Raw genomic sequence first — 11,893 nt, forward strand, 5'->3', positions numbered from 1 at the left:
CATAAATGATCACTGATTAATAAGTAAATCACTAAGTAATAGAAAGTGTTAGCCTCTTATGCTTCCCTTATTCTTTGTAATGTTTAGAACTAACTTACATTTTCACTATAATCAAAAAAGGAACCCAGCACGTACATCTGATTGAAATTGATTAACCAGCACGTACATCTGATTGAAATTGATTAAGCAGCACGTACATCTGATTGAAATTGATAAATAACGATACATGTTCATTGATTTCTTTGTTTTAAATGATGGGGTGTATGGGTCGTATTTGACTAAAAACAGAATTCTTAAAAAGTCGAGCTATTCAACGATAGTATTTTGTACGTAGATTTACATGTATATGTACGAGGGTCAATCAAAAAATACGAAGACAATGTGGCTGTTTATCATATATTTTTCATGAAAGTCATACTTAACAGATTAATCTGTGCACCAACACTTATGTTATTGATATGCCAAGTTTTAGTCCATTTGATGAGACGGTATTTTTGTTACCCCTTTTTAAAAACAACATGTTTTGTCACCACGGCGCACGGTAACGTTCAAAACATGACGTCAAGATTAAACACGCACAGTTTATAGATATACCCCATCTTTATATCATGCTTAGTCTCTTGTGCCTTTCTCCTTACAATATAAAATGGCACTGAACCACTAAACATCTTACTTGCACACATTTGTACGAGAATCATAAGTTAGTTCTTCAAAGTTTTCATTTTCTAACCGTGTATCTCTTAGTTCACAGTAAGGATAACCCTGAACGTCGGTTGACGTTAATTCTTTTTTGACAAAATATTTACAGATATTCTACTCTCTTTCAGACTGTTTTATATTCAAAATACAATGACCACCACCCCCACAAAATTTATTACAGTAAAACACAAACTTGCAAATAACTGTTGACTTTTTTTTTGCACCATTGAGCATTTTCACAGCTTGTATCGGCTTTTTCCTGAGTTAAATCCATTTTATTTGTACTTCTCGTTGCGCCGTGACGTCCGGCGACGTCGATGTTTTTAGTCAATTCTAAAGAGGACTATCTGACTTAAGTTACTAATATCTGTTCGACAAAACAATTTATTCCGTCATTATTTGGTACATAGAATACCATGAACTATACTAAATTTGAAGTTTCAATATTATTTGGTTTTATGCCCAATTTATGGAGATATTACTTTCAACATAATATGGTTTATTGTTGACATAACACACATTTTGACCGTGCGCCGTGACCTCATTTTTGCAGGATTAAATTCTAAACAATTCTTAGAAATAAAGAAATTTATTAACTTTTTTTCTTGCAAATTGTTTGAAACTATTGTTGAATTATGTCTTCCAAATTTAGTAATGATATGACGTTAAGTAACATAGATATGACAAAAGTCTTCGTATTTTTTGATTGACCCTCGTACATTAATTAATAGGCAAACTATCTAAACGTTATTTTGATAATCTTGGTTGCGGTTCGCCCTTACTCTTAACTTCACCTCCATTATATCTAGATATGTCATTAATTAAAAGGTAAAACCTTTCCTTTTTAATTTATATACATGTAAATATGATTAAATTATAGCATAGTTATATTACAGCAACGTTACAATATGAATAATATTAAATGTTTGCACTGTATTTTATTTAGATTAAATGTCTTGAGTACGACTTTGAGAAAGCTCCATAGCTTACTCAGAAAATCGCCGTTTTGTACTCATCTGGAGTATGAGTATGAGTATAAAAAAAGTTTTATAACCTCGATACCTTGAGTACAAGTACGGTTTGGAGCACGGAGTACGGTTTGGAGTACGAGATCATACTCAAGAAAGTTTTTTAACCTCGGGGCCAGTTCATTGAGGTCAACTGCATTACTGAATGAATTTTTCGATCGAAATTCTTACGCGTTGGACAAAATGTGCATTTTTGAATTAGCAAGTCGAACTGTATTTTATGTATGTTTGCATCTCTTAAGGTAAATGAATTGAAATAAAACTGAGTAAAACGTTATATGAATACTGAACCAAAGCTTCAAGTTTGTATAAGAACTACTTATGCAAGCGGAATGTGTGCGCACGTGGAAGCATTTGCCGAATGTATCATTTTGACTCATTTGAACACATATACTTGACTCAAACCAAGCTATGTTTCTTGCTTATAATTCTACAAATGACGCTAAAGTTTTGGTTGATCAATAGAAATGTCTTGCTAAAAGGATAATATGCTGTAACTACTTACTGGTGCCCATTCTTAAATTATGAATTGCTTAAAATCTACACAAAATTTTGATAGCTTTTCGAACACATGTAAAGAACAAAAAGGACGTCTTTTAAAAAGTGTCCATAGTCCTGACACATTTTTATTATGAGGATAAAAGCATTATCGTTAAAAAAACGGTAAATCATCTTTGTTTGTAGACATTTGTTGATTTTTAATAAAAATGAAAATAATGGATGGGCCTTGGTACAATAGAGCGACATGTCTGCCAAAACATTGATTTGAATTATAGCTTAACAAGTTAGTTTGTAAAATACATTTCTTTGAAAATTGAAATGATTTAAACATTAGTTTCAAACTAACCATGTTCAGTATACACTGTAATAAGAACTTGTAAAAACTATACAAAAAAACTATTCTATGACTATTTTCCTTGAAAAAAATCTAAGAAGAAGAATAAGAAAAAAAATTGCATTGGATTGTCATGGATAAAAAGAATGCACATATCTATGAATTATAAAGAAATAGAATAAAATTACAGTAACATTAGTGCGTTGTGTTCACAAATGTTAATCCTTTTTTTATTTACTGTATTATTTCAATTCTTGTGTAGCATATTCCTAAAAATACAAACGCAAATATTAATAAACCAACCTGCATGCAATTTGAAAAAAAGCTTCTCGTGAAGTTTCGTGTGAATACCGTGTTAGGTGAAGTTTGTATGATATTTTTCACATGTATTTCGTGTGAGGCCTACTGTCTGTGGAACTACTGGGTATGATTATGCTATTTCAGGAAATTGAGTCAGCAATAAATTACTCACTTAGAAAGAACGTTCATTTGTGTCAGAACATTTTTTTTCATTAAAGTTTTGCTTTTTAATTAGTGTATCTTTTTATATCTTGATATAGAGTTCTTCTCCCAAAGGAGAACAATACAGTGTAAAAATATTCACAACTATCAACCACGCTTACTGCTATGTTATTGATAACAAATTAACTAACTACTATTCGGCTAAAATACTCATCCAAATTTGATATAATTTGTTTTCGTAAGATCAGCAGTTTAAAAATATATTAATTTTTTTTTTGGATAAAATACAGATTGTGTTTATTCAGTTAACATGCATAAGCATATATTAAAATTTTGCTAAAAAAATCAAGAGCCTTTTTAACTTAATATGAACTAATTTTACTGTTTCCAATTCCTTAAAATTCACATTTTTTGTCACATCAAGCACATGCTTCGAAATCAAATATATATCTGTCATCTTTTTTCTTTGTCACAGACACACTGTTTATTTTGAAGATCTGTGTTATTGGTAAGGATACTTATATTTATACGTAAGAATTGACTTCATTTAAACCACTAACTTTTTTTCCACGTAAACCTCCTTTCTCTATGAACTCGTATTAATGACATCTGTGCATCTATGTTTTCATTATTGACTTGACTGGCTTTAACGTATAACTAACTCTAGATCTTCTACCGCATACCTACCTTTACTCCTTTTCACCAAAGCTAATTCCTTCTTCAGAGAATTGCATTAATGCATAACAAAGACACAACTCACTGTGTACAATCAGTACAACACCTCCACCCCACCCAGCAGCTTCAGTCGTCGTTCCGCCATTATAATATCCAGCGTCATCCAGAGTTATGTCCCTTATCTCAAACATGATGTTAGTGAAATAAAACGGTGTGGTAAGGTATGTGTACTTTGTCGATTGATTAATCCTCCATATCTGACTCCATTGCTTCTTATACTGAAAATGGTTCTGTTTTCTCTATATGTGTGGTAAACAAAATATTGTCCAGCGACAGGAAAGAACGGCGCTGCCCACGATAGATTCACTGTGTCTCCTACCTTGGTCATAGGTTTATGAAAAAATACTATATTTTTAAAATTTTCACAATGTGTCTCATTAATATTAAAAGGCATACATGATAACATTTCATTTACCTTATTAGAATTAATATTATACGTTAATCTAAATTTTAATGTGTCTGGATTTGTAAAAAAAAAATCCGAAGTATATCAAAGGGACTTAGACACGATTTGAGCTCAAAATTTTCAAAATTATTTTTTTTTCAATTTTTACGACTAGAATTGTTTATATGAATGTTTTCAATGCTCTGATAAAATTTGAGAGTCAAATATCATGTAAAAAACGAGTTACAGAGGGTAGAATTCTTTGTTTTGTAAACAAAGCTCGAGTCCTATTTATGTTTACATATTTTTTTGTTTTGGTATAAGTTTCAATCTACTGTTGCTGTTTGTTGTGATGAAATTATTTATGAACCCACTGAATCAGTCTGTCTTGTTTACACAAGTTATTTTGATAAAGAAATGGCAATTTCTTTACTTTACAATATTTGTAAACAAATATAAGACTCAAGCTTTGTTTACATAACAACGACTTCTTTCGTATGTATCTCGCTTGTAACATGACATCTAACATTCATATTTTGGTGAATCATTCAAAATACAAAAGTAAACAATTGTATACATAGAAATCAAAAATTAAATTTTTCATCTAAAATCGTGTCCAGATCCCTTTATTAGCAGTTATATATTCTATGTTTGACTATCTGTTTTGAAAGTCAGGTGATTTATCTTTATACATAAAATAACATAAAAACGTGTGGTTAGCCAATTATATTAACAAAATAAATTTTACATACTTTTTGGTAAAATTGTAGGTTTTTCTGATTTAAAAAAATTCATTCCAATTCGTATTTTTTATATACTAGTACTTTGTCTGAAGTAAAATTGGCAAAGATTTAAAAACACATGACCGATCTTAATGGTTGCATTTGCATTTTTTACAAATGCCTTTTTGATCCTGATATATCAAATGAAAAGTAATGAACCTAATAAAGCTAAATAACAAGACATTTTGAAGTATTAAGTCGTTGTATTTATATGTTTCCATTTATTCAGGTAGCTCACTACATATTGAAATATTTCCCCAAATCAGCAATAATCTAATTATGAGATATAACACGATACATTATAATTATACAAGTCAATAAGGCAAAACAAAATGAAATTTAAACTTGAAATAATGATCAAACGATTTGAACAGTTAAACAATAGACCCCGCCAGGGGATGTTAACTCCCGCTAAACACCTGATCCCATCTCTATATTGTTAGAGTTTAAACAGTTTGAATCAATATGCACAAATAAAAAATATTTTTTTTAAAGAAAAGGGTGCTTGAAAATATTTGTTTGATAAATAAAGTACCTATATATTACATTGCTTTGCTAACTCTCAACCAAGTATACTGACATTAAATTTATTATACTACATCATACTACAAAACTATATATGATAAAGACAGAAAAAAGAGTACCATTATACTTCAGTATGTTGTTAACAGTCAATCAAGGTGTTCTCACGTTGATAGTGATGGAATCATACAGCAATACATCCCTTTACAGTGTATTGTGTATCAGACACACGGGTCCAGGCTTCGTTTGTTGTGCCTCTGGTAATGATGACGTCATAAAAAGAACAGTTTGAAGAAGTCCATGTCAATATATATTTCTCGACAAAAATTGGGTTGATATTTGTGAAATTTGACCTAAAATTCATTAATTACTAAAATGATAAGCGTAATGTATAAATTATCGCCTTAAGGTTGTATCAAAATTATTAAGAACACAGTTCAGGATAAAAAACTTAAATTGTTTTTATATATGTAAATAAATGATAGAAAACTTAAATTGTTTTTATATATGTAAATAAATGTGTTTAGTTTTATTCATTTTTTGCTGATTGCATGCTTGCTAATAAGTTGAGTGTGCAAATAAGATTTTAATTGTTTATAAGTATGACCTCAATTTGGTTAGAGGCAACAGAAGAAAAAGAATCAAAAATATAAATAATTGTCATTGAAATGCAAAAGTATGGGATATAGTGTACAAATGAAACAAAATAGTTCACCATATCACAGTGGCCAATATATGGTCATAAAATGAGAGTTTCTTTATGTTTTTCTTATTGTTTTTTGGTTTTTTGTTTTGCCTTTTTTTTTTACATATACTTGGTTCCAATAACACAGTATCCAAACCATCACTTGGAATAAGATTGAGCATGTCCTGTAGATAAAAGTTATAATTTCAGAAATTTAATTTTTACTTCAGGGGTCAATTAGATGCCAACAAAAGTTTTTGACAAAATCATAGTACCATTGACCTTAACATGTTATGCATATTTTGGGTTATGACTGGAAGTAGCCAACTGATGTGTCATAAGGTCTTAAAAATGTAATTTTAACCCTTTTTTATATTTATATTTTTATTGCTATTTTAAAAAAAACATGGCTTCTAAAATTCGATAATACAATGTTTATAATTTGTACAATAGCTGAATCATATTTTTAAATATGAATGGTTAATCATAAAGATTTAAGAAGAATTCAGGAATTATATGCTCATTTGAAGTCCAATAGTGGATAAAATGACGTTTATTTTTTAAAAATGTATATGGTTTCTAAAACTCTTCTTTCAATTCTCTTAATAGTTTAATGATCTTTTGAAATAAGAAGCAATCGCAAAGATGAACAATACGGTATTTAATTCTTTTCAAAGGGGGGGGGGGTTAATAGTGGGTCGAACTTGAAATGTTTCCCCTAAGAAGCAACAAAGTAATAAAACTTCTCTTACAATTGTCATAATAGCTAGATCATCTTTAAGAATTTAAATTGCAAAGGTCTAAATTTGCGTAATAAGGTTTAAGTATTTAATATTCATCTAAGGATCACTTAAATACTAAAAATTGCAATTCTGCCCAGAATATGACATATAACTCCTTTTCAATTTTATCCAAAAACAAAGGCAACCCTTGTAATATGATTCATGTATGCCGTGTTTTATTGGCGAGTGTTAAAAACGTTTCATATCAGTCATATAGTTTATAGGGTTTATATTATGATTATAATATTATTTAATCATTGACAGAAATTGGACCATCAAAGTGACGCTGTTTATATAAGGTAAACATATAAAATATTTCAATATTTCAATTTTACAAAAAAGCAACCCTTGAAATATGATTCAAGTATGACGTGATTTCTCATTCAGTAAAATAGTTTATCGAGTTTACATTATGAAAATTATATAAATTATAGATAGTACATGTATTTGAACCAAATACGAAAAATATATAAGCAGTATGCTGTATATATGCATAACTATCCGTTTTTCGTTGCACATTTTATCCAGTAGAGAAGAGTATTACATGTATACTGCAAATATAATCTATTGTTGTTAATAGGGCAACACAATCATTTGTCAAATCTTCATTATATCAAACATGTTCATTGGAATATTTCCATTTTTAATTCATTGCAGCTCTATTTCTTTGAAAAAAAGATAAAAATATGTTGAACATATCTAAATACAAAAAAATACAATTATACTGTTAATTTGTTCCAATTGTCTTATTCATTTTAATGGAAGTTATTTTTATTTAGTAATATAATAAAAGTCTGGTAAATAAAACTTATTAGAATGAAATTTTGCTTTGCTACCTGTTATCATTAGCTTGCCCAAGACATGGAGTAGTAGTAAAGAAATATGTGTACCAAAGGTTTGTTAATGGTCATTATTATTGTTTTTATTCTACTTATCTCCTTTTTTCCATTACAGAAATTTGAAATGACAGATAAAATCGTGTAAAGAAATGATAAGATCTCTGAAATGTTGATTTCTAAATGTTGAATAATGGCTTACAGAACATGGCTTACTGTGGTTATAAAATCATATTTATAATTTAAAATGAAAATATCAATTTTTTGGAGCCTAAAAAATAAATAAAAGCATTTCTTGAAAGCTTTATTATAAGCCAGTCTAACATCAACCTACAAAGTTTCTTTGAGCGGTAACAAGCTATATTAGGGTTGCGTTTAGCCAAAATACTTGCACGTATACAACGATACTTATAGATTACATTTCCTACAATTTATATCTTGCTAAATTTACAATTTTAAACTCCTTTAATTATAGACAAATAAAGTTAAAAAAAAATACTTACAGAATTTTTTTTTAAAGTATTCGTTTTACATGTAAGTAATTTAAGCAAATGTTTATTTTTCATTTTGTTTGGAGGTGTCTTTTCTCTTTGTTTTCATGGTTAGAGAGGGGTAGACTTTTCTTTTTGTAGACAAACCCTCGAAGCTGATTGTTACAATACATTTCAGCGTGAATAGATACGTATAACTGACGTCAATCAACCTCAGCCCCTGACTACTACTCCAAGCTCGTCAACTTGTCCTACACCTGGTTTGTCAACGACACCAAAATGTTCATTACCAGTGGTACACTGATTTTATATGTAACTAGAGATCTTAAGTACAACAGGTTATCGTGTACAGCGACGGAAGTAGACATCAAATCTGAAATGAGTTATTAAGTTCAGTTCAGTGTAAGATAGCATAGGAATTCTTAACGTTGATATAGAAATATTTATAACACTGACGTGTCACAGTCGCTCAAACTCGACTCCTGACTACTACTCCAAACTCGTCACCTCGTCCTACACATGATATGTCAACAACACTAAGATGAATAGAAACCCTGAGATGTATAAAATAAGATATAAAATAACACCAGTGATACCCTGAGACAGTGAATCTCAACGTGAGTAGATACATAGAACTGACGTGTTCAAATCATACAACATCGACCCCTGGCTACAACGCCAAGCTTTGCCTTACATCAGGTCTGTCAACAAAACAGAGATGGATTGAGAAACCAGAGAGACCCTGAGTCTAGTGGTTACAAGAAGTCACAATAACAACAGATATTCGTGTACATCAACAGACGATCTGGAGATCTGGAGTGTGAAAGGAGTAATACAGTACAGATCAACCGTGAAAGTATAAAAGATGTTACTAAATCTCTTTGAAAAAATGAATGCAACGAATTCAAATTTGTTCTGCTTATTATATTGTCTTCCTCTTGTTGTTTTGTTTTACAACATAACTACAACAGATACCCACAGAATGAAATGAAATTGCAATATTCGCAATATCCAATCATTTTTTACGGTACCACTGCAGAGGTTAGGGTTGGGCGAGACTTAAACAATGCAGGCCTCAGGTTTATGAAACAATTATAGACCTAACTAAAAATTTCGATCGCTCATAAAATAATTATAATTATATAACTTTATTATAAAATGACAATGGGAATTTGTTTTTAACGAGGCAAAGTACAGAACGAGTACGCACGCTTTCGTGCGGCGTTTCATTTGTATTGTGACGTCATCTTTTTGCTTTGTTGACGCCATGGCGTGATAGTTTCAACTGCAGATATTCAGCGAAATTTGTTGAAAATAGCTCGTTTGATGCGTAAAATTGATATTTTATTGTGGTTTAAACATAAATGTCTCGAAGTATAAGCTATATTTGGGCTCGGGTCGAAAACATGAAGAGGGTTCAGCAAGCCTAGCCCTCTGTCACGTTCTCTTAACCCACCTTGATATAGTTTAATTCATATATTTCAAGACAGTAACCATGTATTTTATATTAATGACCCTTAATATGAGATGTTATATATTTATTTATTACTTATATATTTTTAAATTTTTTAATAATACTATAAACAGGTCGGGTACACTACCTTATATGGATAGCATTATTTAATACGTGACAATATTTTCGTCAAACAGATTCTCCAATCCAGTGAATGAGTTGCAATGCATGACGGTCTACAACGTGTTTACGATTCAACAGACGCACGTGGTTTTTGTCTGTTTTATTCACAATATTTAATTGCTTGCCGGAATGTTTGTACATCTTGATTTTTACTTTAGAAGGTAAAAAAGGAAAGATTACGTAACATTAACTTTGTTCCATGCTCACATTGAAAAATACTGTTGTTTTAGTTGATCAATTGTTGCTTCCAAAATGATCAGTATCAAACGACTGACAAACATACGCATACAAGTACAAACAGGTTTTGATAAGAAAAAACTGCACAGTTGTGTATTGGTGACTTTATCATTGTGCACTAGAAATAAATACAGGTAACTGTACATTTTTAACATACGTGAATAGCCACAGTAGTCAAAATGCACAAATATACAAACGCAGAAGCGCAAGCTGTGCAGCATATAGTATTTTGTCCGTTAAGCATTCTGATGAATGTCCCTGAAGAAAATATCAATGCGCATTCTAATAATGTTGTCTTAAATATGGGATATCACGTGAAAAAACGACACTCACTGCTTCTAATTCTATAGGACGTACCACTCTTTTGAACATTGACAATGGGGTATTTAAATAGGTTGATATAAGTCCTCATATGCAATATTTTTTAAATGTGAGCATAGAAATTGAAGTTCAGACATAATTGTCCAGATTAATTTCATAAATTCTGAAAAATCATTCAAAATGAGTTTCCAAAGGACAATTCAAAATGGTATATATTTTCAATACGCTTTGTATACACTGAAACTTGTAGTAGCCCACAGTGCCTTGCAACTCATTCACCTGATTGGCTTGTCGATAAAAGTAAACGGATGGCTAATTTAGTATGCAAATTTATGCCGACGTCACAAAATATAGTGGTCTCGACCTGATAAAGATCACCATTTCCGTCTTTGTCAAATAAAAAATAGCCATTATCCGACAAACTGGGAAATTTGGCACACAAAAAATAACTTTGATAAGAACCCTGGAACAAACCAGGAGGTAAAAGAGGTTTTTTTTATTTGACAATTTGATGCCTTTTAGCAATAACTTTAATATGTAGAACAGAAAAAGAAATCCCTAGGGCAGAAGTTTAAAAAAGATGTAAAAAATGTGCAAAATCGATACATTTCAAGCAAAATTCCATAGGGTCCTATGTTAAAAATTTTTATTTTTTTTATCTTAAAATAATATTTATATCAGTACAAATTCATGTAAAAAAAAAAATCATTTAAAAATCTAGGGCAGAACAAATTAGACCCGGCCTCGTTAACAACATTATATCAAGACACTATTTATAGCATTTCAATTTTGTCATTGTTTTCAATCGAGAGATACTTAGACAGTAAACAAAAATCAATTTTTGACTTAAGTCTAAGTTTGCTACATGATCCTGGGGCCTGAACAAGGTGAGTGAAGGTTTTATGAAGGTAAAAACCTAATACAGAAATTAACTAAGCGGAATATGTATTATAAATAACGGATATTTACCAGTATTAAAGACATATGTTTAGTCCATTTTTTTAATTAATTAGAAAACAAGTATTGATAGATAGATAGATAGATAGATAGATAGATAGATAGATAGATAGATAGATAGATAGATAGATAGACAGATAGATAGATAGATAGATAGATAGATAGATAGATAGATAGATAGATAGATAGATAGATAGATAGATTTGATAAATTCAAATCAGTATTGTCTTACATATACGCAAACGGCACTCCAAACCCCTATTGATATGTAGAAACTTCATTAAAGAATGGCGTCTTGTCTGGTTTTCAACTTATTAAAATAATGTATGACAAAATATACAATAAATCAAGATGTAGAGATATTATACGATCATAGATTTCCTTCTCTCTAAGATTTAATATTGGTAAAAATAGTCATCAAGGTTTCGAATTCAACTACCTTTTATAACAGAGTATAGGCTTAGGAAAATTAACGTTCGAGTACTTCAAAACTGCTGTAG

Source organism: Magallana gigas, chromosome 1 (assembly GCF_963853765.1).
Source record: "Magallana gigas chromosome 1, xbMagGiga1.1, whole genome shotgun sequence".
NCBI classification, from domain to species: domain Eukaryota; kingdom Metazoa; phylum Mollusca; class Bivalvia; order Ostreida; family Ostreidae; genus Magallana; species Magallana gigas.